This window comes from Apis cerana, linkage group LG3 (assembly GCF_029169275.1).
Source record: "Apis cerana isolate GH-2021 linkage group LG3, AcerK_1.0, whole genome shotgun sequence".
NCBI classification, from domain to species: domain Eukaryota; kingdom Metazoa; phylum Arthropoda; class Insecta; order Hymenoptera; family Apidae; genus Apis; species Apis cerana.
The window spans coordinates 7,019,845-7,044,470 of record NC_083854.1 but is presented as its reverse complement, the minus strand read 5'-3'; the positions used below and the strand labels follow the sequence as shown (position 1 = coordinate 7,044,470).

Genomic DNA, 24,626 nt, shown 5'->3' with positions numbered 1-24,626 from the left:
GAGGATTGCACGCAAAACAGCGAGAAATTATAATGTTCAATTTCCACGAAACGAGCGGTGGAAACGACACGACAACAGGGCAATTTTTCCATGTTTTTCTGGTGGTGAAATCAGCCGATGAAAACAATTAATTATAATCACGAAACGCATGAAACGGCGTCCATTCGTCCATTGTTTTATCGGTTTGCCGCGGATAGTGCACTCGTCACTCGTTGGCCGAGCAAAGAGAGGCGAGTGAGTGGATGGGTCGACGAGTTATTAATGCTCGTGGTACGCGCAATTTCCGAAATGTCCGCGAAAACGAGGTTCAAAAGTGACGTTGACGTTCGTCATTGTTCGTTCCTGGTAGAAAGGAAGTAGCGCGGTTAAACTCGCCTCGAAGAAAGTTTTATTTTGTATACTAGTTACTTTTCCTTCCTTCCTTCTTTCTCCTCTCTTCAACTTCGCGTTGTTGTATAGAATAGAATTTTTGAAATTTCCTTTTGAAAAAAGGAAGTATCGTAGTTAATCCATATCGTCTCGAGATTTTTATTCCTTTCTTCATTTTCTGTATTATTAATACAGAATATATCGGGATACAATTTTCGAAATTTTGCGAAACGTGATTTACGGATGATCATAACTCATTCGTTCATTCGCCAAAAAAGGGGCGAAGAAGCGGGATTAAAACTCGCCCCCGAGACAAGATTCGGAGGATGCCCAGGTGCTTGTCGCGGAAAGCCTTAATTCGCAGGCTCGCGAGTTTTCCTCGAGGCTTCTATTTCTTTCCTCTCTTTCTTTTCTCTTTTTCTTCTTCGTCTTCCTTTTCTTTGCCTGTGCTGCCGGCTAGCCGGTGAATTTAATTAAGAACTTCGCGATAGCACGAGCAAAAAAGAAGCGGTGCTTACCACCGCTGCGAGAAACTACCCTCTTTCGCGCCTCCTCTCTTCTGCGATATTATCCCCGCTTTTTATTTAGTCGACACTTTTCCCTTTTGCGTTCCGACTTTTCTCGCCATTTTTACGCACAACGTCATCGAACAGGTGCAATCTCAAAGGAGCTTTCTTCTTGCTTTCTTCCTTTTTTATTGGTCGTGTCGATTAGTCTTCTTGGGAAATTTCATTTCGTCGAATGGATGAGTACGATTGCGTTCCATTTTTTTGTTTGGCGAAGATTTTCATGGAAGATTATGAATCGTGAACGCATGTGAATATTTTCTATTTGAATATTTTGTGGATATTTCGTATTGTTGTGGAAAAAAAAATTGTTTTCTCTAGAATACACGAAAAACTGAATATTTATTTATTTGTTTATTTATTTATTTATTTATATTCAACTTTGTATGTTTTTTGTTAAAACATCGCATTCAAGATTAAAATAAAACAATATTTTGTGTTTATAGAATACACTGCACCGTGGTAAATAATAAAATATATGTATAATTTCTATTTCGAGATAAAATATCATGAAAACGAAATGCGAAGTGATCGAGGAGAGGAGAAATGAATTGCATTAAAGATCGATTAAATTTCCATCATCTAAAATCCATCGCTCTACGATACTACGACGTTAACTTGAAGAGTTTTTCGAAGCATCTTTCTCGATCGTAAGACAATTTTCCCTTGGCCGAAATGTATTTCACGATGGCCGATAAAAAGACGCGGGCAATCGACATGATGGCATTCCCCGTGGAATGGTAATGATCGACAGCCATAAAGAAAAAAACGTAAAACTTGGATGGATCCAGGATGCTTGATTGAAAAATGATAAAAATGTTTTCACTGTCGCGCTTGAAATTAACGACACGAAGCAGTCGGCTGCAATCTCTTTTGACTGACGACGACACGAACTTGAAGAACAAGCCAGTCAGAGTGTCGAGCAAGCTGAGAAAGATATATCGTTCATACGTTAGATAATCGTTGGACGTGTTATCTAACATCAGATTATAATATTACTTAATTAGCTAATGGTAGCTGGTTCAATTCTGATAAACGCAACGAATATATATTTATTTATAAATCTCGTGCAATTCGTAACGCATGCAATTTTCACGAATGAATATTTCATTACACATGTCAAAATTCATTCCCAATTAAACGAACACGTTTTCAAATATTCAACAACGATTCTATTGGATTCCTGTAAATTTAATTTCTCGATCCCAATCAAATCCAAAGAAACTAACTTTTGATATCAAACCCGTGCCAGCACCTGGAAATATCGTTAAACAATGTTGAACGAATCAACAAATTGAGGAAGAGAAGAGAAAATGGAGGCAATTTTCGAACGTCTTACATCTTCTTAAGGAAAAACCACCATCATGTTGGTATCGATCCACAATCGTTACTTAAATTAAAGCAGTCAAACACGATAAGGATAATTTCATCATTCTCGAATTAACATCCATTCCTGACCTGGTTCGGCCACGAGGGAAGAAAACGGCGTGGATAAAAGGTTGAAAATTTCCTCTCGTTCCCCTTCCCCCTCCCTCAGTGATATCGATCCACGGCCCAGAACCGTAGAAATAAAGGTGCACATTTTAAGGAGCACAGCCTTTTGGAGAAACGTCGTTGGAGGGTACGTCGTTAATGAATAATTCAGGCGATGATTTGCATGAGCTGGTGCAAACGTTACGGACTTCGTTTCGGTTATGGTCTTGGCTCACCGTACTAATGGCACACGGTTTTTGCGCGCTTCCTCGAGGACGGCGTGTCGTCGCGTGTCCACCGCTTGAAAACGTAACCCGAGGAGGACTTTATTACTCCTGTGCCGTAGGCAGCTGCGAGTTTTTGGCCCGGGCCGCACGGTCGTCCGAGCAAATGAATAAATAAGTCCGGGGAAATGAAACGTTTTATTCGGCTAACGCGAGAGATTCAATCCAGAGGGAAATGCGCGTGGAGGGCGTGGAGGAAGTTGAGTTCGTGATCCGCGGTCGAGGGAAATTTTAATATATTCCTCTACTTTCGAAAATTTTATACCCGGTGTGCGTCTTTCGAAACGGATGTAACGATGGGCCTTCCGTTGTTTCAGAAAGATAAGATCTCGGTGTTTGAAGTTGTACATTTCGAGACGTTATCTTATCGAAAAATGTTTCTCAAAATTATATACAAGTTCGATCTAAATGTTTTCTTTTCCATCGTTACTAAAATGAGCGAATTCTGAAATGATATTTCTCGTAAACATAAAAATAATATTAAAAATGCAGTAACAAATGCGAGCCTCTTCATAAAGAGAGAAAGAAAGAGAGATATCAAAGAACACGGTTAAAACATTAAAGAGATAGATTCTCCCGTGAACCAGTGTCACGAGTGTAATCCATCACTAGGCGCGTGTCCTCCCCCTCCCCCGTGACTATAATGAAATATGCATTGCGCTCGGCAAACAAATTAATCTCGTCTTCCGGTTACTCGTCTCACCAATATACGCACAGTTCACGCGTATATTTTCTTACATAAGTTACAACGAGTTACTTGATTCGAGCGACGAAAAGCGCGGATGCTTCCTCCGTCAATAGTTGATGAGGGAAGAAAAGGTAAACGACGCTCGAGTTTCACCTTACTTCCGCATCTCTCCTCGAAAATTCTCCTCGATATCCTCGAATTCTGCTCGTTTCGTCGCGGATAGAATCGGATGGAAACGTTGGACAACAGGTTCTCTAAATTGATGCTTTGTCATCCGTGAGAACTCGATCGGATCAACGGGCGGTGACAGATCAAAACGCAAAAGTTGTTTCGTACGGTCATTACGACGAGTCGAGCGGAAAACCACGAGGATAAACCAGTCCTCGCCGATCGATCTTCTGTGCATCTTTTCTCTGTGTGCGTATACCCGTTCCTTTTACAGAACTCGAACTTGTGGTATCGGTGTATATCCACGAACTATAGAAAGTAATCCTGGCTTTCTCCAAAATTGCAATTTTCTGCGATTTCATGCGTTTCGCGGAAAGCAATATCCATCGGAATGGGAGAAATCTATGAAAATGAGACGCGTCATTTTATTTAGGGAATGTTTATTACGCACTTTCTTCTTCTTCTTTTCTTTTTTTATATTTGAAGAAATTCGAAACGTTCGGAAAGAAGTTGGATCGGGATTTTTACGAGTTAAAAAAAGTCGAAGTTTCTTTTGTTAAAAGACTCGATTAATTTTTAGAAAGAGTTTTATTTCAAGAGCATTTTTCAACGGATATTCGTTGCTCCCCGCGATTCTTCCCTGATTCTTCGCAGCTCTCGAGAACCAGTCGCACCTGTTGAGCTTATTAACAAAGTGGCCGGTTGCCGGTGACGCGCCCTTTAAATTTCGAGCTCGACTCAACCCTTCTCCCAATTTCGAATTCTCATTCGAACGAATTTGAGAACGATCTTAGCGAGACCGTCTCAACGTTTAAATTCGCTCGTCGGAAAAATTTAATTGGACAAAGCCGATTACCCCGAATCAATTTGACTTTCGAATCGAACGAAACGATGATTCGAGTGAAAGCGAAAACTCTTTACTTTTTAAATTTGAATTCTTATCGATAAATTCGATTTATTGTTGTTTCGAATTACGGACAGCGAAAGGGGATGCAGGAGGCGCAAGTGAATTCGCCCGGCTTTTGAATTCGGCAATCATTGCCAGTAGCACCTAAGGCGAGTCGATGCCAGAATTTAATCAGAGTCGGACTGGAGTAGCCTCTTTGATGGAAATGCCGGCTGTACATAGTACAACGTAAACTCAAACCTCGTTTCTCTAACGATTTACAATTCGACTTCGAGGCTGACTGTTAAAACGTTTTCTAGCGACGTACAGGTGATGCTTTATTGAAGTATCAAAAGACGATCGAAAAGACGATTCTGTCAACCATTGATGAATTCAAAATAGTCAACAGATAAATTCGAGAAATTATTTATGTATATTTATGCATTTACCGTATCTCTTTAACAATGCAAGGAATTAAATCTCCTCCCAAAAAATAGGTATTTTATCTTATCACGAGAGAGACGACACGTGACACATTATGGCGCGAGCGGTATAATTGGGTTAAAAAGTGGAAAATTGGAAAGTTTCCCGGTGAAAAATTCGTCAAGCGTAGAGGGAGATTACAAGGTGGGCGGAAATTGCGGGGGAATTTTCGGGGGAGACGAAGCGAGGGGGCGCGATAAAAAGGGGACGTCCACGTGTAATAGACGTGCAATCTATTAGCACGAAATTCGGTGGATCGAGGAAAAATTCACAATGGTCGGGGGACAGAGAGAATGGAAACGACAGCGAATAGCCGATGCGATTCTCGGGAAGAGCGATTTAATTGGTCGTTAAGCGGATACTCTTTCTCTCCCTCTCCGTTCAATTAACGCTAATTACACTTAACTACGATAATAACGATGTATCCGAGTCGAAAGCCGAGTCGAAGCCAGCCACGTATCTTCCTCGCTCTGGAGCAAAAAAATTGTCTGTCCTTAACCGGATCGCGAAACGAACGAAAAACCTGTCTGACGCGAACTGTCGGAACTCGTTACTCGGTCGAGAACTTTAGAAGGGAATTTTACCGGGAAATTCCGCGCACCTGCACCTCGTTCTTTTCAAACTGGAAACGGAAACGCTTCCACAAGCCAGGGACAGAGGATCGAGAGAATTTTTCGCGTCGAATATGAAACAGTGGTCGAAGTACGAGTGATAGGAAAACTAAAATTTACATTTCGATACGTTGCGCAACGCAGCGGCTACGATGAAAGAGACGAACCATTCTGAGCGCCGCGCCGAGAGATACGACGAATTCCGCTTTTAATTCCACATGGTTTCTGTTTAAATAGGGAATAACCTCTTCTGTGGGCTACTCCTGTATAATTTCTTCGCGAGTCCCAAGATCTGCGCAGATACGTTACACGAGACAACCCTTTTACACGCGAGACAAGGTTTATTAAATACGTAACGAGATCGTGAATTAGTTGAGAGTTGCATGTATGGTCAGACCGTATAATTACAGACAACGAATCAAATCGAAGGTAATCGCTTATTTTTCTTCTTCTCTTTCTATTATTTGAATCCTACTTCAATCACAATTTGTCCATTTATAACGTCTATTATAACTGGACACGATTTACATCGAAGAATTCCATAAAGAGATACGGAATAATATTCATACGTGATGTTTCCGTTTCCGAAAAATTCACTAGACGAGCATTGGAACAGCACCGAAATTGACGGAAATGATGGAAATACGCGATTGTTCGACGGAGGATAATTTTAAGACGACGGCGTGTAGTAAGCAGGAAACGTTGTAATCCTCGTGACGAGAATTGGAAATTGGTACGCGTAATGGTTTAATTAACCGATGAATATCGACAATTTGTGCAAACGCGGCAAATATCATTTGCGCGGAGTTTGCCGTGGCCGTATTATTGTACCGGGTAAACAATGTTTTAACGTGGACCGTTTGCAGATCGTGTATACGCGAGAGATCGATAGAACGGTTAACTAATTATCGAAGCTTGATTCTCGGCTCCCCACACCGATTTCGGACAAAGCAACGGTAATTAGAATGCGCTCGTGTTAGCCTGCAATATCCAGTTTACGAATAAACAAGGATTATCATCGTTTTCCTTTTTTCCCCTTTATTTTTGGAGGAATATCTTGCGACGATTTTTTTCCCCCCAGAACGAAAACCCGCCGCAATCGTCCGAATATTATAACGTTTTATTTCGAACGAGGTTAGGCAGTAATTCGAATATTCCACAAATATTCGGGCGGAAAGCGTGGAAACGAATTTAAAATCGTGAAAATTAAACCGTGGAATTTTGTTGGAGATTCGAACGAAACGATTGTTTGAATATTTAATCTCGTATACATATCGCTGCCTTTTTTTGTCGTGTTTTCAACTTCGCGCTGGAAACTCCGATCGAATTTATTACGAATTATCACTTTCTTTTATTTCCAACATTCGAACTTACGATAGTCCGAAAGAAAAGCTCAAGAAACGTAATGTACAATTTACTTAATTTCCTTAATTACGTGCAAAATTAAAAAAGAATAAGTTTTACACCATTTCGCCTTCTATTCTCGCGCGAATCGTACTCGAAAGTGAACAGAAAATCCCAGAGACGGATTACAAAAAGCGCAGGAGTAGAATCGCGTTAGAATCGCAAGGAGAAAGCCGACGATAATTGTCGCAGGGGACAAGAGCGTTATTCGTTACCATCAACCGTGCCTAATTTCCGGAACTAATATCGCGCAAGATCTAACAGATTGATCGCGAGGGGGTGGATCGGTTGTCCCGCAGGCACACGGGGTGGACCGTCTAACGGATCGCACGAGCTTCATCAAAGTCGAAAGCGGGCAACCGGCTATGTTTCCTTGCCAGCGGTGCGGACTGCACATGACAAGTGTTAATATCGGGTAAAAGGAGAGGGGAGGGGATCGAAATTTTCCGACGAAGGCCTGGCATAAATCCTGCCGCGTGCTCGAGACGGTCTATTGTTTTTGTCGTTTCCGGTTGTACGCCACCGCGCGCATTTCGTTCCACCTAGGAGGAAGCCAGGGGGGAGAGCGGTGTCGTCGCTTTCATCGACGTCTCGTGAAAAATAGCGTCGCGTTATTCCTTTCCCTCGAAAGTTTACAGTACTAGTATGCACTGGAGAATCCCTGTAAACGGAAAGTTCATCGAAACTTTGTTGAATTTCAGAATTGAAAGAATTTAATGGGGAGATTGGGTGTGTTAATTTATAAGGAGGGCGAAAAGTATCTCTTGCGAAGGGTCAACGAACGATCCTTCTGTTTCTGAATGAGCACGGGGAAGAGGAGGAGCTTATCGCTTTCGACGAGAGATTTTTCCGGAACAAAAGACGAGAAGGAAGGAGGAAGGAAGGAGAATTTCGAGATCCTCGAAACGACGCTGTTACGTCTCGTTTGGTCTTTTTCCAATTGGGGGAGTTTCGCAAACGAGCGATTACTCTTTTCAAAATGGCGCGTTTTTTAAAACACCCTCGTACTTTCACGAGTGGCCACTCTCGTAAATCGTTTACCTCGTTCGAAATCTGTATGTGTGCGTGCGTGCCTGCGTGCGCTCGTTTATTCAAGGATAGACCTATTACCCGTGATTACTTTTTACTTCAACTTTGCCACGAGAGTGAAGATTCTTCAACGTTATGGTATATTTTTATTTTAAAGTGGACTTTCCATCTCGAAGTCATTTCGTTCCATCTTCTCTCTTCTGTAAGAATATGGTTCGTTAATCGGGAAGATAGGTGGATATTTCTACGCTTTTTTTTTGTTAACCCGTTCCGCGAACGTATTTTAATTACGTCGAATTAAATTATCCATACTTCCTTCGATCATCGATATTTTTCCTTTCCTTTTTCGTTAGAATTATTTTCTTTTTTTAATCATTTAGAGAAATCGTAAAAGTTTCATTCGACGATCCTTCAAATTTTAGAGTTGACGTTTGAACAAGAATAATGAAACTATTGATTGTTATAAATTTAATTTTTTGGAAGAAGATCGTAACGTTTACAATAAAATAATTACACGCTTTTCAAATTTTATTCCGCCTCTCTTCCTATTCATCGAGTTTAATTTAATACAAATTTGCAAGCCGATGTAAGATCATAAAATTTTCTTAACCGAGGTTTCCTCAACCTCTCGGCAAGCGTTCATTCGATAACTCGACCATTTATAATTCCGCGCGTGGAAAATTCAGGATCCGGATTCGGTGAAAATTTCATGGGTTATTCGATCGTCGAGGGCCGTGGCGGGAAATTCGACTTTAATTTTTCGTCCACTCGGGGAAGATAAAAAGAGGACGAGTTGGTCTCGATGCTTCTATCCTGATATGCTTTCAACATTCGTCGTTTCCGGGAAAATGGCAAAAACCAAGAGAAGATTGGGACGAATAGTTTCTGTCGACTTGCCATCTACCTTCAGCTTTTTCTTAACCCTCCCTCTTTCGAGTCGGTGGATAATTAATCAACGACAGAACGCTTTGCTCGGCCACATTTCATCCTCGATCTCGATCCTCGAGAAATGAAATTCAATCATCGGTTTACCACGATTGAAGGCGGTGGAAGACAGACTCGCGAGCATTTTGTGAAAATTCTAAAATTAAACGCGCGAGATTCCATTCTTCTCGGGCAATTAGACCGTCTAATTTTGCCATTCGCATGATCCAAGGTATATGGAAATTCCATCTGGAATTTATCTACGAGAACTTGTGAAAATCATTTTGTTGTCTTTTTCTTTTTCTTTCTTCTTCGAGAATCAATTTTTCGAATGGAAATTGACGAATAATAATTTTCTATTTCACTTAATTTGTATTTGGAAAACAAACTTTTTCAGAGCATAGGAATTTCACTTAAAATGTAACAACATTGGAAAACTTAAAACTAAAGAGAAAGTACTTTTTATTTTATTTTCTCTTTTCCGAGTATTAATATTCCGTTTAAAATTCAAAAGTTGAAACAATAGGGGAAGTTTCTCGTTTTACCAATTTTGGGAACTACTCTTTTTTTGGATTTTCGTGCAGTATTTTTCCGATGATTCTCTCCCTTGTTCGTCTTTTGTATCCGAGATCCCTTTGATGCGTTCCACCGTGGAAATGCACGTTACGCGAGAGCAATTCTGGAACAATTCCAGACGAGTATCGATAACGGTCGAAGAATAGGAGAGCATAAAGACACGTGTATCTACGTAAATACACGCAGTGTACACTTTCTCCTCCAAGAAAATTTCTGAATATGGAAAAAATTTATTAGTGCGTTTAAGAGATTCTCGTTTATACGGATCGTTAATTTTTTTTCTCGCTTAAAGTTTAATTATTATACGAAATTTCTATTAAATTATCTAAATTAAATACTTGGATTATTTTTTTTTTGTTTTCTACTTTTTTTCTTGCGGAAAATATCCATGAAATTTTAATGATCATGGAAAATTGTTTCACAATGTTTTCAATATTCATTTGTCGACTCTATTTAGTTGATCAATACATGCATGAAATTATTAATAATGTATTTTTCATCGACATTCTTATTATTTGTATATTAATGTATCATTATTATCGGTCGTGGATTTATCCTCTATTTTTTTTATTTTTTTTTCGAAAGAATAATAAGCAGGTTTATAAAACGTATTATACGATTTTGTATATGAGAAAATGAGACAAATAAATTTACATTATTCGATTAATTGTAACGTATGAATTTAATTATACACGTGTTTTAATCATTAAAACACGTTATTTCGATTTAATAAAGTATAAATGTTTTATAAATTGAACGAAATCTCCGAAACACCTGTTATCTGAATATTTTATTGCACCACAACGAACAAAAGAAGTTTTTATTATTAATATATCAAGGATATTTCATTCTGTCGAAGAGGTACAATAATCATATTTTTACCAATTTTATAAATTTTATTATGAAGAGGATTATGTTGCAAATCATTTAATTACTAGGAAACTTTTATTACAAACATTTAATAAATTTAAATTTTTATAAACCATAGAAATGAAATTGAAATAAAGATTTATTTCCTCTTCTAAATATCGTAATAGAATAGCGAGAATATAAATCAGAATCAATTTATATTTGTAAAAGGTAGTAAGAATTTTCATATTTTATACATGAAATATATACGCGTTATAATCCTATTAATCATTATATCAAGAAACAAAAAACGAAATCTTTTAATTAATATACGATCTATTAATTAACGGAATTAATCGAATTAAACAAAAATATTTTCCTCTATTTACACTCTCTCTTATTGTATATATTTGCTTTCGACACGTGTATTTTATAAATTTTTGTATACACCAATTCCGCGATCTATTAATCGATACAAGTTAATTTATCCATTTCACGATAAAATTGAACGAGAGAATTCGTAGAGCGTACAACTTTACTCCTCGTTTCGGACGCTCGTCACGTGTCGACGATCCCGAAGAGAAAATCACGGCACACACTTCGCGATATTCGATGGATGGAATAAAAGCAACGACGACGAGGAACCTCGTACATCTCTCGTATTTATGTAGGCACGAATCTGATACGGATCTGGTGCACACCGCTCAATCCTTCTCGTGCGATCCGTTCAAGAGGAATTCGGAGACACACGTTTTCGGGAAATCCGTGAAAGGTACGAGATTTCTTTCCTTTCAGACTTACCGAATTTTTCACGCGTTAAATCGTTGCTCGAGGTCGTTCGTCTTCCCCGAGTTGGCATCGAACAAGATTCGATGAAATCGATCCCTATCGCGTTTCATCATCGATCTAGAGATCGTGACGATATAACGTAATTATACCTCGCGGAGCATTAAAAAGTAGAACGCTGGAATATCGGATGAGAATCTTCGCCGTGAATCTTCCTTTGCTCGATTACGAAATCGAGTTACGTAAAGCGTTATGATAGTAGTTTGTTAACTGTTGCAGGTTTTTGCGATCGAGATTGTTCAGAGCTAAATTAAATAAACATCTTATCTGTAAATTTTGTTCCGAAGTTGTATTTGTGAAATTTGCAGTAAGATTCGATTTTCTTTCGTTCAAATCTAGCATTGATCCGATAGCATTGTAATTACGAAGTGAATGAATATCTTTCTTATTTCTGGAACGAAGATCGATCGAGTTCTGGAGAAATTGTAGCGATTCGTGGGAATAACGAGTAACGAGTTAGCGAGACGGTACTTTTAGACGCTTCGTTTCTTCAGGACGTTACTTCTTTGACAAATGAACGTCGTAAAATGTATAAGTGGAAGTCGTAGAAAGTAACGTGGAGAAGATGTTTATGGAAGTCATGGGCGGGGGTGGCGAAACAGATAAGCGGCCGTTGCAACGCCGCTTATTCATTCGTCCAGCATGGAAACTGTATTTACATATTCTCTGTATATTTCATCGCGGAGGATTTAATAAAATCTCTGTCTCCATTCCGAGTTTTCTCCTTTCTTTTATCACCGCCTCGCGACACCACCAACGCCATTATTCTTTAGAAGAGTTTCAACGAGGAAGATGGCGAGGATGTCGACGTGGACTTAAACATTGCCGTTCTTCGATACTTTAGGCTTATCCAGAGTTCTTTGATCAACTATCGCCATAAAGTTTTAAATATTTCATCTTCTTTGCGAACATCTTCGCGGTTAAGAGAAATTTTGTCGAAATCAGATGGATATCAGATTTGACGCTATCAAAAAACTAATCAAATTCCTATTTTAATGATCTTCCATTTGTTTCTTTTTCAAAGTGCAAAGAAAAACAAGACGAATTAAAAATCCGTTTAATTTCTTTTTTTTCTTTTTACGCAGTAACAAACGAGCAACAACAATTCATGGTGGACGGTGAAAGAGGCACGTATGGTGGTTTCGAAACAAGTGTACCGAAACGAAATTTTATCCACCGTTCGTTTCGCCCATTGAATCATAAAAATTGTCGCGTGGCGGAGAGGGAATCTCCCTGTGCACTCGTGGAAATTGAAAGCATTGATGCATCCGCGATACAGCGTACACCGTGCCCTGCATTTTCCCCGCGATAAAGGGATGAAACGGAGAGTGGAGCGTCGACTTAACGCGACACGATCCACTCTTTCTGTCTCGCTCATAGGGAAATCGTGAATTAGGCATGACCCGAGAAATAGAATTTCACGGACGTGTGACGGATACAGCGTACTCTCGAGGAACATTGAAGAGAATTCTGACTAAAAAATTCATCAACGATCGTAATATGGGATTGGCCTGAGACAGTAACGCCAGAATTTTCACCTACGTCACGTTCCCGGCCGTAATGGATTTGTGGCAATTGTGTAATTTTGTTTCGAGTATATATCGCGAGAATTGAAAATTGAAAGCGAACAATAGGAACGAAATTTGCTTCTGTGCGAAATGTTCAAATTATTGGGAAGAATCGTTTTGAAAAATAATCAATTCTCCTAACATTTCAACAATTCCCAACTTTTGATCATTCGTTTTATTCTAGTTCACGAGTTTCTTTCCTCTTTTATAAAAATTATATATATATATATATAAGTAACTAACTGATCAATATTCTCTCAGAATTAAACTTTATCGAGTCTGAGAAAATATCGCGCTCGATCATATCCGATTTTCGTTTCGCGTTAATCGAATGATAAAAGTGTCCAAGTGTCCACCTTCCCCTACTCCCATAAACTTTTCACCCTTCTATATCGCACCCTAATCTCGCAGGAATGACTAACCAAGGCGAAGAGCCAAACCGTTCCCGGGAACGTTTCCTCTCCCGACTCGATACCATTTTCCGCCTGTCGTCGAGTTTCGTACTCCGTAAAACGGTCAATTTAGGGATTGGTTGTACGAATTCTCCAGACTGAAGAACAGGGAAACGAATCGAAAAGATCGAACATACAATCGGAAGAGAGAGGGAAAGGGAGAAATAAAAAGTGAGTGAGAAGATGTTAGTCAGCGAGAAGCTGACTGGGTGTAAAAGAAAAAAACCGGTAAAACTGGTTGCCCAAAAAAAAAAAAAATTTCGAGCAAGGCGGAATAACCGAGCCGTAAATATTTTTCCTGGTCGACGACTCGCGAGAATTATTTCCCTCTTCTTTATGTTTCCCACTCGAGTATGCAACCCGCGGTCGGCTTGTATCCCACTCGCCTTTTGCGGCCACGGCTGCAACGACTTTTTCCGCCGGCCTGGAACCTCCTCGCCCAGATTTCATTCAATCTTCCACCTAACCGGCCCGAGAAATGAAATTTTTTATAGTCGTGCGGTCGAGTCGCATCGGTTTTACATTGTGACTGGTTCCATTACTTTGGCTTCGCGAGCTTCTCTCCCTATACCCCTCTGTTTCCTCCCCTCCCCGCTTCGAAACTCCGTGAACGCGAAAAAAAAGAAGAGGGGAGATTAAAAAATTCGAATATCTGCATTTTTCTCGCGATTGTAAACCACGGTTATTTTTTTCTTTCTTTCTTTTTTTTTTTAAGACATTTCAAGAGGTTCTCCTTCGATTAATTTCGTTTGATCGTGGAATTTTTGAAATTTTTCTTTTTTTGTTTTTCTTCTTTTTTTTTTTTTGGAGGGGAAAAGAAGATATTCCTTTCAACGCATTTTTTTATCTTGAGACGCGTAATTTTACGGGAATTTCGTCGCTTTTGCGCGACGCTCTTTCTCCTCGTATCTACTGTTTAATTTAATTTAAAAGCGATAACGAAGTGTCGCGAGCTAACACCTCGCAGTTGAGCTATGATAATTTCCCGGCTTTACGCCCGGATCGGAAGAGTCAGCACTGGGAAACTGCTGTTCCGCAGACTCTCTTAATTTTCCCAAAGATGATTACATCAAGTTATCCAAGTACAAGTGATAACCAACATTATCGCCATCATTTTTTCACGATTCAATATATAAACAAACGAATCGGAAAAAGTTTTATTTATGAACGCAACATACACGTTACGCGTAAACGTAACAATTGACAAATCGATTTACTTTTTCATAACAAAAAAGAAAAAGAAAAAAAAAAAAGAAAAAAGAAGAAGACGCATTTCGAGCAAACGGCAAACACTTTGTACTCGCGGCACTCAACTCGTGGTTCGATAATTACCATTTTTCACGCGAACACTTTCGATCGAATCCATTTTATTCCGTTTTATTCCAGGGGATGGATCGATCACTGAGGCGTGGGGAAGGGATGTTCGACAAAACGAGGAGGCAAACTTTTCGACGTATTTTCACCGCTCGTATATTCATTCACCTCTTGGTACTTGGCTCTCCATCGAGCCTGACCAACGAGAAGAGTAACTTTCGGATATTTTTCAACGGCACGCGAACAACTTCTATCTGTCGGAAACAAGTTGCTCCGATCTTTTTAAGCGCAAGCAATTGGTCCATTCTTTTCCTTCCTTCCTACTGTCTTTTTTTTTCTTTTTATTTTTATTTTCTATATATTTTTTTCTCTTTCTCTCTCTCTCTCTCTCACTCTCTCTTTCTCGCCCCGTTCGATTGGTCAAATAGTTTCGACAGAAATTTTCTTCGTTTCTTTGCAATGGTGAACGGGTCGAAATTTTTTCAAACTGGGATTAGAAAAGTTTTTATCGAGGCGAGTGTGTACAAAATGTTTCGTATAAGTTGATCTCGAAAATTTTTTATTCTCTGTAAAAGTGTAATTAATTGTATAATTAAAATATACATATTTTTAATTTTGAATTGTCGATACAATTTTGCTGATTTGTGAAAAGGTGAAATATTCTTGTCTTTCATTCAATATAACAAATTTTTGAAAAAAATTTTTTTTTATTAATTAAGTAATATATCTTGTTACTTTTTCAAAATTCTTCGAAAAATGAATAACAAAACTTTATGGATTTTTTTTTGAAACTTTGAATATGCCAATAATTAATTTTATTCTATCTTCATTTCCTCATGAGCTGTAACTAGATTCGATTATACGAAACACTCTGTACACTGTTTTCTTTCATTTCATCTACAATCAAGAAAGTGTCGAGTATCGCTTTAAACTGTTGCTGTAGCTTTTTTCCGTTTACGAAATTAGAAGAAAATTCCAGGTAACAGAATTTTTTTTTATCTTCTCCATCACGAGGAGATATTAAATTCATCGTTCGAAATAAAATTACAGGAGCGATTATTCACGGTGTTCAAGCGTATGGAATTACAAATTACAATTACACCGCGTCGAATACGATCCTTGTTGGAAAATCGGTGGATTGATAAAATGTATTGAATATTAGCGCATAAACGTCCCCGTAAACGATATTATCTCATTTCCTCGAATCCCGTGGAAGACATTATTTGCTTCTTTGGTTCGACAGAATTCGCGTTTAATTCGATTAAAACGCGATTCCACGGGAATAAATTCGAATAATTCGAATAATGTAACGTGTCTTATTGCGGTAAAAAGTAAAGGATAAATGGATAAAGCGAACGAAATTACACGGATTAATTAATTTGTAAAGGAACGATTCTCCATCCGAGAAGAAAGTTTATCGATGAAGATTTTTTTTTTGTAGGATCGAGAATAATATTTTATCAAAATGCAAAAATTATTTCGATTAAATATATAGTTTCGGAGAGAAAACACTTCATATGCATCCTTATATTTCTCGAAAGATTTATAAGGTATCTAATCAAAGTATGAGGTTGGATCTGTGATACTTTATTGGTGATGTCGAATATCTCGTTCAACTTGAAATCTTGAATTTTAAAAAGTCATACTTTAAACAAAACTATAAGAGACGATGATCGAGATGTTAGAAAAATTATTCAAAATTTTTAACATTTTCCATTGATTCGAATTTAATTTCGTTTCGTCACAGTAACTCAATTAGGAATATCCTTGATTCGTACACGTCGAATTGTTTGGGCTACGTTTGAAAATCAGAAGCATCGTTGAAATATTAGCGATATCGATCATCCTTAGACCATCCTGGCTCGAGCAATTGATTTTGAAACTAATTAAGAAAGTTAGCAACTCTATCGAAATTGCAGTCGCGTCAGCCGATCAGTCTTCCGATAGGAGGATTCTACTGAAAGATAAACACCAATCTTATCGATTTAGACATTTCCAAGATATCTCGGAAGTGAAATTGAAACGCCCACTATCGGATAATCTCATCTAACACGTATACGCAAATAATAGAAATGGAGACGGATTATCGATCAACCTTATTGCTTTTTTAGAAAATTTTGAACGCAAAGGGCTACGAAAACTAAAATTTATTCTATTTAAACTATCGAGTTCTAAAGATCTTTGAGAATAATACTCCAATAAACTAAGGATCCGTTTTCTAACTCAAGATAAGGATTGATACCGAGCTAAGCTGAATCATCACTTTCAAAGCGATAATAATTTCGAGTTACAAGAAAGTACGAGTTATACAGAGAACAGAAAAAAAAGAACAAACAAAGTTTAGAAGCAACGAGTAAAATTCTTCGTCGCAAGAATCGATTAAAATTTTAACCAACAACTCCATCCCCCCTCTTAAAAAATGTTCCATCGAGGAAGATCGGATCACGGCGCGAAAGATCTGAATGCATTCGACGACAAATATCTATCTGGAAAGTAGAACTCTCGACGGGTAGATCGCGGAAGAAAGGTAAATTGAACGGTAACAAGCGAAGTAACGCAGCTAAGCTTCCCCCTGAACGAGTATTCCCCTCGTTCGAGAGCGTAGCGGCAGCCTCTGGCGTTCCAAATTCATCCATCTTTCATCGCAGCTTCTCCAATAAAATTCACTCGGAAACGCATTCGAGGGAGGAGGAGAGGTGGTTCGGCCTGACAAGGCTTTCGTCTCGAACGGATCACCGATTCCTCGTTTCATAAGAATCTTCTTCCTTCCTTCGAAGAAGAGGAACGGAGCCGGTATATCCATATCTTCATGCAGAAGCGAAGAATATCTTCCCCACCAAAGGAGGGAGGGGGAGGGAGAGGAAGAACGTATCAAATTGCCCGAAGACGCCTCTTTTTATCAGTTCCTAACTCCCCCCGCGAATCTCCTTAGCATCATCTATCTATCCTAAGTTGAACTACTATCGAGTTTCTACTCTCGTTGGAGGGAGATAAAGCTTTGAGCAAACTCGAGATAAAAATACGAGGAAACAAGTCTTCTTCGGTATTCTTTGAACAACAGTGTCTTCTAACAGGAAGAGTTAATTGGAAATATTTCGATCCATATTTGGAAATCTCAAAGCATTATATATAATTCTAGAATAATTCATAAAAATTTAAATATTTTAATCTCAAATGGTGTTAAAATCATAAAGGAGAAAGAGATAAAGTGTTTAACTAGAAAGGATAAGAATTTTTAAATTATTTTTCCCTTAATGGTTAATTTTCTTTGAGGCGTATAAATAAAAGAGGAAACGCTGCTCTAAACTATTTCTTTGAAATGTCATGGAATACGATTATAAAAATAATGTATCTATCTACGTTCTTTCTTTCTTCTTCCTTCTTTTCAACTCCACGGTTCAAAGATGTCTCTTTGCCACTCGAGGTTTTTATTTTTCGAATAACTGTTGGTTTATCGTTACCTCGTGCTTCGTAAGAAAATTCTCTTCAACTTTTTTCCTCCTGTTCTCCTCTTTTCTTACAAAAAGGATTCTTGACATTTCTAACCATTTAATATTTCCTCATAGGTGGATGGACCGAGCGTGGACGCGATAATAGAGGGAAATTCAGCGAGAATTAAAGGGAAAACCCGTTTAATTTCTCCGCAATATCGACCGTAAGCCGCGTTATCGGAGGCTTCAGAAGAGGGTTAACCCTTCGCGTGTAGGATTACTTATTCCAGCGTGAAATTGAACCGCGATCTCGTGGCTGGCGTATGAATCTCCATACTGGCGATAAAAAAAAAAGGTTCACGATCATCGATCTATGTGGTCACTATCGATGCGGTTGCAACGGATATTTCGCATTTTCGAGGATAATCGAACGGTTGGATAAGAGAAGATCACTTTTCGAGACGTACAGGCAAAGTTTTAGACTTATCGCGAACATACGAAACGTTTTCTTGGATAAAATGGAAATAATTTTTTAACTCTTCTCTACTTCATTGTTTTCTAAAATTTATATAGAAATAGTATTTAATTTTTGCAATTCACAGAGCTCTCGAACGTAGCTACAGGTTTCTTTTTTTGATAATTTTTTGTAATATGGCTGCTACGCATTTCAATAATTCGCAATAAGTCAAAATTTAATACCCGATATATTCATTAATCCATGAAATTCAAATTTCGAAGATTTCAAATTCGCACCAATCCGATACAATATTTTTCAATTTCCAAAATTATTAATTCGAGATTATATCTCGACTTCGCTCGAACCAGAATCGATTCAATATTACGGCCCATGTTACGATGCCTATATATATCTATTTAAACGTCACATAAACGAATAAACATTCGAAATTGCGCTAAATTCCTCGTCGACAAGCGAGATTCGATAGAGCGTAAAGTAATTACGAAATAGCCGCCACTTTTTTTCGAATTAGTTATGGAAATAATTACGCTATACGTTTCTTCGCGCGCGCACACACGTGTTTCGTTTCCAGAAATTTAATTACCGGAGCTCTGAACCGCGAAAACAGAGAAAAATTGCGCGACGACTTTTCGAGAAAGTTGGACGAGAATTCGCGGTACTCGCGAAGTTTGCGGGAAGCACACGTGTATGGAAATTTCAATTTTCAGTTTGCGCGCTTCTTCCATTAATTTTTCGCCCGTCATCTCGTTGAGAGCCTGGCAAATTTCCACGAATTAACTTTATTCGATCCGATCGGATCGGAAGGATATTATCCGGTCGGACTCGTTAAACGCGATTCAAGGCACGAAACGGGTGTTGAATGAAAAAGGGGCGTGGAAAATTTCGGATTACGGATTGCGTAATAATGAGATCGGTAAGCAACAATGCTCGTTTTTCGCGTATTATCAGGGCGAGGCGTTATCGTCGTTATTGGTTGAAAATGGCGGACTGGATTCGATCGGATCAAATAGAATCTGTATGTAATAGATAGATAAATTGGCCGGATAAAATCGGCAATCTCCCTCTCTCGTTTGCACGCCGATAATCTTCGCCATTTTAATCTTTCGGCTGCAAATCGAAGTGAATTTCGTTGATCGTATTGGAGAGATGATCGGAGCGTCGAAGCGTAAAGCCAGATATAAAGAAAGAATGACGACAACTAGGCAAATATTCGATACAAACACATGGTGGAAAAACTGGTTCGGTGCAAATGTCGGCGTGGTTAAATTTCGATCGAGATTTACGCTCGAATGGCGTGCTTAGGGAAAAATTGGCCGCGTTCTCGTTTTCGTTTATTCGCCGAAGAATCTTCTACGAGAGCGTAATAACAGGGAAGTAAAGGATATGCGAAATATTTAGAAATCTTCGGATCTTTCTTTTTTCCTTTTCTTTTTTTTTTTTTTTCATTCAAATTCTTTTCGATAAAATAGAGTATTTTGAGACGAACGTACGAAAAGTAGGATAAATAGCATAATAGGTTTGCTTTTTTAAATTACGAATCAATTTTTTTAAATTTGACTAACAGACTATAGCTATGTTAAATTTAAACGATATGACTACGTTTTTTCCCGTCTTAATTTGAATATTTTTTTTTTCTACGTCTACGAATCAAAGATGAGGTCAGTGATAAAGTTGTCTGTTTGGCCACGGCAATGGAAAATTACGTAAAGAGAGGATTAGATTGGCAATCCCGTTCTTTACTCTTTAGCTCCCTTGATTGCTGTTACATACTTTCTAGAAACTGCTCAAAGCGCACGATCCAGATTACTTTAAACTCGCTATCTAAAATGAAACTTTCGCGGGATGAAGATTACAAATTCCTCGGAGAGGTGAAATTTTCTTCCCAAATAGTTCTTTTTCGAGATCGCGTTTCGGAACTCGTTTTCGAAATAAAAAAATAAATAAATCTCTGCAGAGATTCGCCGTCATTTAATCTCTCCGGGCAGAATTTCAAAAATTCATTCATCGACGATCGAAAAATCGAACGTATCTCGCAATTTTTCCCCTCCCCCGTAATAATAATAATAAAATGGAAATAAATCGTTTTATCGCAATTAATTTCTTACCTCTTAATTAAAATTCATCGCGATTAACGCAATGAAAATTCTCCAATATTGTTCGCTTTCCATGTACGAGGTAACATTAAAAGGGACAATATTCCTCGCTAAAGCATTAACCGCACGATGAAACCTTTTACACGCTCACTGGCCGCACAATTACTAAATTATCCTTCCGCCTTCTTTCTCTTTTCGACGTACTTATGGCTCATTATATTCTTATACGCGCGATAAACGCGGGCGTCGAGATTACACGGAAGGAAGAGCTCGAATACTTCGAGCCTACTCGTACGCCAGGTACGAACTGAATCTTTCATTCCTCGTTCCATTTCCTTCCGTGATTAGAGACTTCCTCGTGTTAAATCATTGTCATCCTTCCTTTTTACCATACCTTTTTTAACCCACGTTAATGTATTATCGTGTAAATTTAAAATAGAGAGAGAGAGAGAGAAGTTGAATGAAATAGCTTATATTTTTAAATAAGAATCGTGATAACGTGTATTATAGATTAGATTATATATTATTACAGATTATTGTATTATTATAGATTAAATTGATTTTTTTTTATTCGGTACTTATTCATTTATTTGTTTATTTTTGGGGGAGGGGAGAAGAATTTTGGAAATTTTTAATATCATGCCCGTGATTTCATTCCTATTTATGACTTCTGTTTGGAAGTTCCATTAACGTAAATTTTCCCCCGCCTCTATGCATATTTTATCTAACGCCGAACGTTGAAATATTTAATGTTTGGTAAATTAACTTTCGAGGGATAAAACGGAATGAACTATGGAGCAAAATGAAATATCGTGCCAGTGTTGAAACGAACAAAGCAGCTTTGCTCGCGATTTTATACATGTCGCGATAATTTCAAACAGATTAAAACATTTTTTAAAGAAAGAAAACGATGATACGTATCAGAAGTAAAGATTTTTCCATTTTTTTTTAAATTTTACATTACATTTTATTAGAGTATTTTTATTAGAGTATACGATTCTTTCCTGCTCGAAGAGGGGAAGAAAAAAAAAACTTTTGCGAAATCATTTTTCTTTTGATAGGTGAATAAATTTTTAAGAAAGAAAGAAAGGAAAAAAAGATTCACTTGAAACTTCTTTATGCTGTTCTTTGCTTTGCCCTTTGATTTTTCCCTATTATTATTCCTTAACTATTCAAAGCGCAAGTTTCAAAAGTATAAATATAAATAGACTTCCATTTTACATTATACAACTTTATAAATTCAATATAAATTCTTTAGTTTAAGTTTCTAAAATTATTCTTAAGCCACTTAAGACTTCTTTGACTTTAGAAACGAATTTTTTTTACAATATCAAGAAGTTAATTTGCATAAAATTCTACCAATATTGACACACAAAATTTCGAATTTTTAAAAAAAAGTCACTATTTAACCACTTTATTTATCGACAACCCATCACGAAACCATATCTACCTTTTTAACCATCAAACGAAATTATTATCCAATATTATTATATAAAAGTTCAAATTAATCCTATTCCAATACCACTTTAATATCATTTAAAAAATTCTATCTTTAGAAAAAAAAAACGAAACTCCAAAAGTAAAGTAGAAGAAGATTTTAAAAGAAGATTCGAATTTCGTCGAATCGGAGGGGAACGAAGGAAGAGGAATTTCAATTAGTCTCCTTTCGAAAATTCACTTCGATAATACTTCACGCGGAGGATGAAGTATCGCGACCTCGACCGAAAACTAGGCCGAAAGCGCACCCCTTTTTGCCACCCTTTGGACGGTTCTCGCCCCTGTCTGCCTATTGGCCAATCGTCGTTCGCGCGGAATAAATCATCAACGATGAATATTAATACGGTTGCCGGTCGATCCGTGCTTCAAACTCGCGTTCACGAACTGGGGCGAGAGAATACGGAGAGATATATATCTTCCTACATCCACTATAATTTTATTGCCGGATGAAAAAAATGACGCGCTCTATTTTGCACCAGTTTTATCTTTACCTCGAATTCGGACGCATTTGTTTGAAAGCGATTTAAAACACGCGCGAGAACTAAATGGAGAAATAAATATATATATATAAGGTAAAAATTTCAAGCGTTATTTCTAGTATTTTTTTATGCGTGAAACGCGTGTTGCAATCGCGATTGGAATTTGTCGATGATTTTTCGAAAGCGTATTACTATTAGAAAAGTTGCATCGCTTGTTCAATTTAAGTTTTGTTGAGAATTATTCAATTTTAGAAGGGAAAATTAGTAGTTTATGATAATTCTTTTATGTTTAATTGTTGTACACTTTTTAAAAAGATTCCTTTAATTAAATTTCTGCAACGGATAAAATAATAAAATAAATAATTCCCTAACGCCGAGTTGAAAGTATGCATTACATTATTTAATTATTTATATTTTTTTTTTTCAGGGTGGAAAAGAACTCCATTTCGATTCCCTCATCAATTATGCAGTTCGCACGCTCAATTACGAAACAGAAGCCGCGATAATTTATATATAATATTTTAAAAACTTTGTGATGAATGATTGTTCGCGGTGCAACTGAAACCAGGCACGCAAAAAACGCCTGTTATTTATGGAGTGGTCTAACATTTTTCTATAAAGCGAGATAGCACGTGAGGGGGAGGTAAGTAATTTTGCTCCGCCAAAAATGGCAAGTCTTTCCCTCTCTGGGTGTTTCATCATTTAGATCGCCCTAAAGAAGAAACAAAGTTGTTAAAGAAGCCTGACCCGAGGGTTACGATTTATGCAACTTTAATTCGGCCGGAACAATTTTTTTTTTTAATCGGATTAAGAAGATGAAGATGGGGAGGTTAAGTTTTGGCGCGCGGTTCGGTGGGACGCGTATAACGGGAATTTATGTTTCTCCAGAAGTGTTTTACCATTTTTATAGCCTCTCGAGAAGCACCTGCGCCGATCTAACGAATGCAAGATTGAATAACAAATCCGGAGCTTGACGCGGAGCTTCACACCCTCGGGAAACCGAATTGTCCACGTACCTCGGTGATCTGTAACAAGAAAACAAGAAAGGAATTCGTATTATTATTTCTTTTTTTCTCCCTTTTGTGAAAAAGTGACGATAGATTCAAATAGATTTTCAGATTTTTTAATTCAAGATTTTTTTGAATTCAGGATCGTCGTTACTTGGCTATGGATTCGAGAATAAAATTTTGTGGAAATCGTTTATTAACAAATTCAATGCGGCATCAAGGATTGAAAGGCGTTCCTGAATGGCGAATATCGATTTTTGATACGAAATATAAAATGAAAACGAAAAAGGCTGTGTTTACTGATGATAATATCTGTATTGAACGGGCAGTATTGTAAAAGGAAAATTCGGACGGAAAAATCTTTTTCATCTTTTTCACATTTCTTAAAAAAGTTCTTTCATGAATAACGAATCTTTATGATGTCATCGAACATGTAAAATTCTTTAAACTTAAAATTTTATCAGTATATTCGATTCGTGCAATTTTTTTTTTTACTTTTTAAATGCGAAGAATTGCATGTGTATGCAATCATCGTAAATATTCTTTTGTCAATTTAATTTCACAGTTGTGTACGTTCATTGTTTATTTATTAGGGAGAATTAATTGAAACTATTTCTGTTGATAAAAGCTTGATAAAATATAGTGGTAAATGATAACGGAATATTACGGAATATCGTAATTATCAATATATTCAATGTAACGGAAACGTAATTATAATTTTGACACAATTGACGCATCACTGTTCGTTGAACGTGTCATCATCAATATTCATTATCCCCCACGCGAGTCACGTTTCAACGCATTACAAAATCGAAAATAATCAATCAAATTTATTCTCCATCTGTCTTATTTTATCTTTTTTTCTTTGGGATTTTTATCCTTTAACACCTATCCTCATTGTTCAGATATAACAAAGACACGTAACACACCGATGTTCGATCACCGAAAATCAAATCAACTTTCGATATATGCGAAAAAATTGCGAGAGAAATTGGAATTTTGGATCCTTTCCTATTTATATCAATAGAAATGTACATCGGTTTCATTTTTTTTTTCAGTTTACAATCAACAACAATGTCATTGTATAAAAATTATACACCAAAATGTTGCCAAAAATTTATATCACATTTTCACGCGATAAATTCCAAAAA

The 24,626-nt window shown here is 37.5% G+C and overlaps 1 protein-coding gene and 1 long non-coding RNA gene across 6 annotated transcripts in view; one reads left to right on the top strand and one right to left on the bottom strand.

Annotated features, from left to right (window-relative positions):
* Positions 1-24,313, top strand: part of LOC114577592 (uncharacterized) — a 37,953-nt gene extending 13,640 nt beyond the window's left edge. Inside the window, exons 3-4 of one of the 2 annotated variants that reach the window (XR_009829145.1) lie at positions 22,896-23,521; positions 23,618-24,313. This is a non-coding gene — a long non-coding RNA (uncharacterized LOC114577592). Of the gene's footprint in view, positions 1-22,895 lie in introns of both variants that reach the window. The other variant, XR_009829144.1, reaches the window with a different exon arrangement.
* The window catches only part of LOC107998179 (protein-tyrosine sulfotransferase), a 164,908-nt gene that overhangs the window by 42,765 nt on the left and 97,517 nt on the right, over positions 1-24,626 (bottom strand). The window contains exon 1 of one of the 4 annotated variants that reach the window (XM_028666887.2): positions 23,368-23,493. The exons of the other annotated variants lie outside the window; for them this stretch is intronic. The gene's annotated coding sequence lies outside the window, so the exon portion shown is untranslated. Of the gene's footprint in view, positions 1-23,367; positions 23,494-24,626 lie in introns of those variants that run through there. 4 annotated transcript variants of the gene reach the window in all.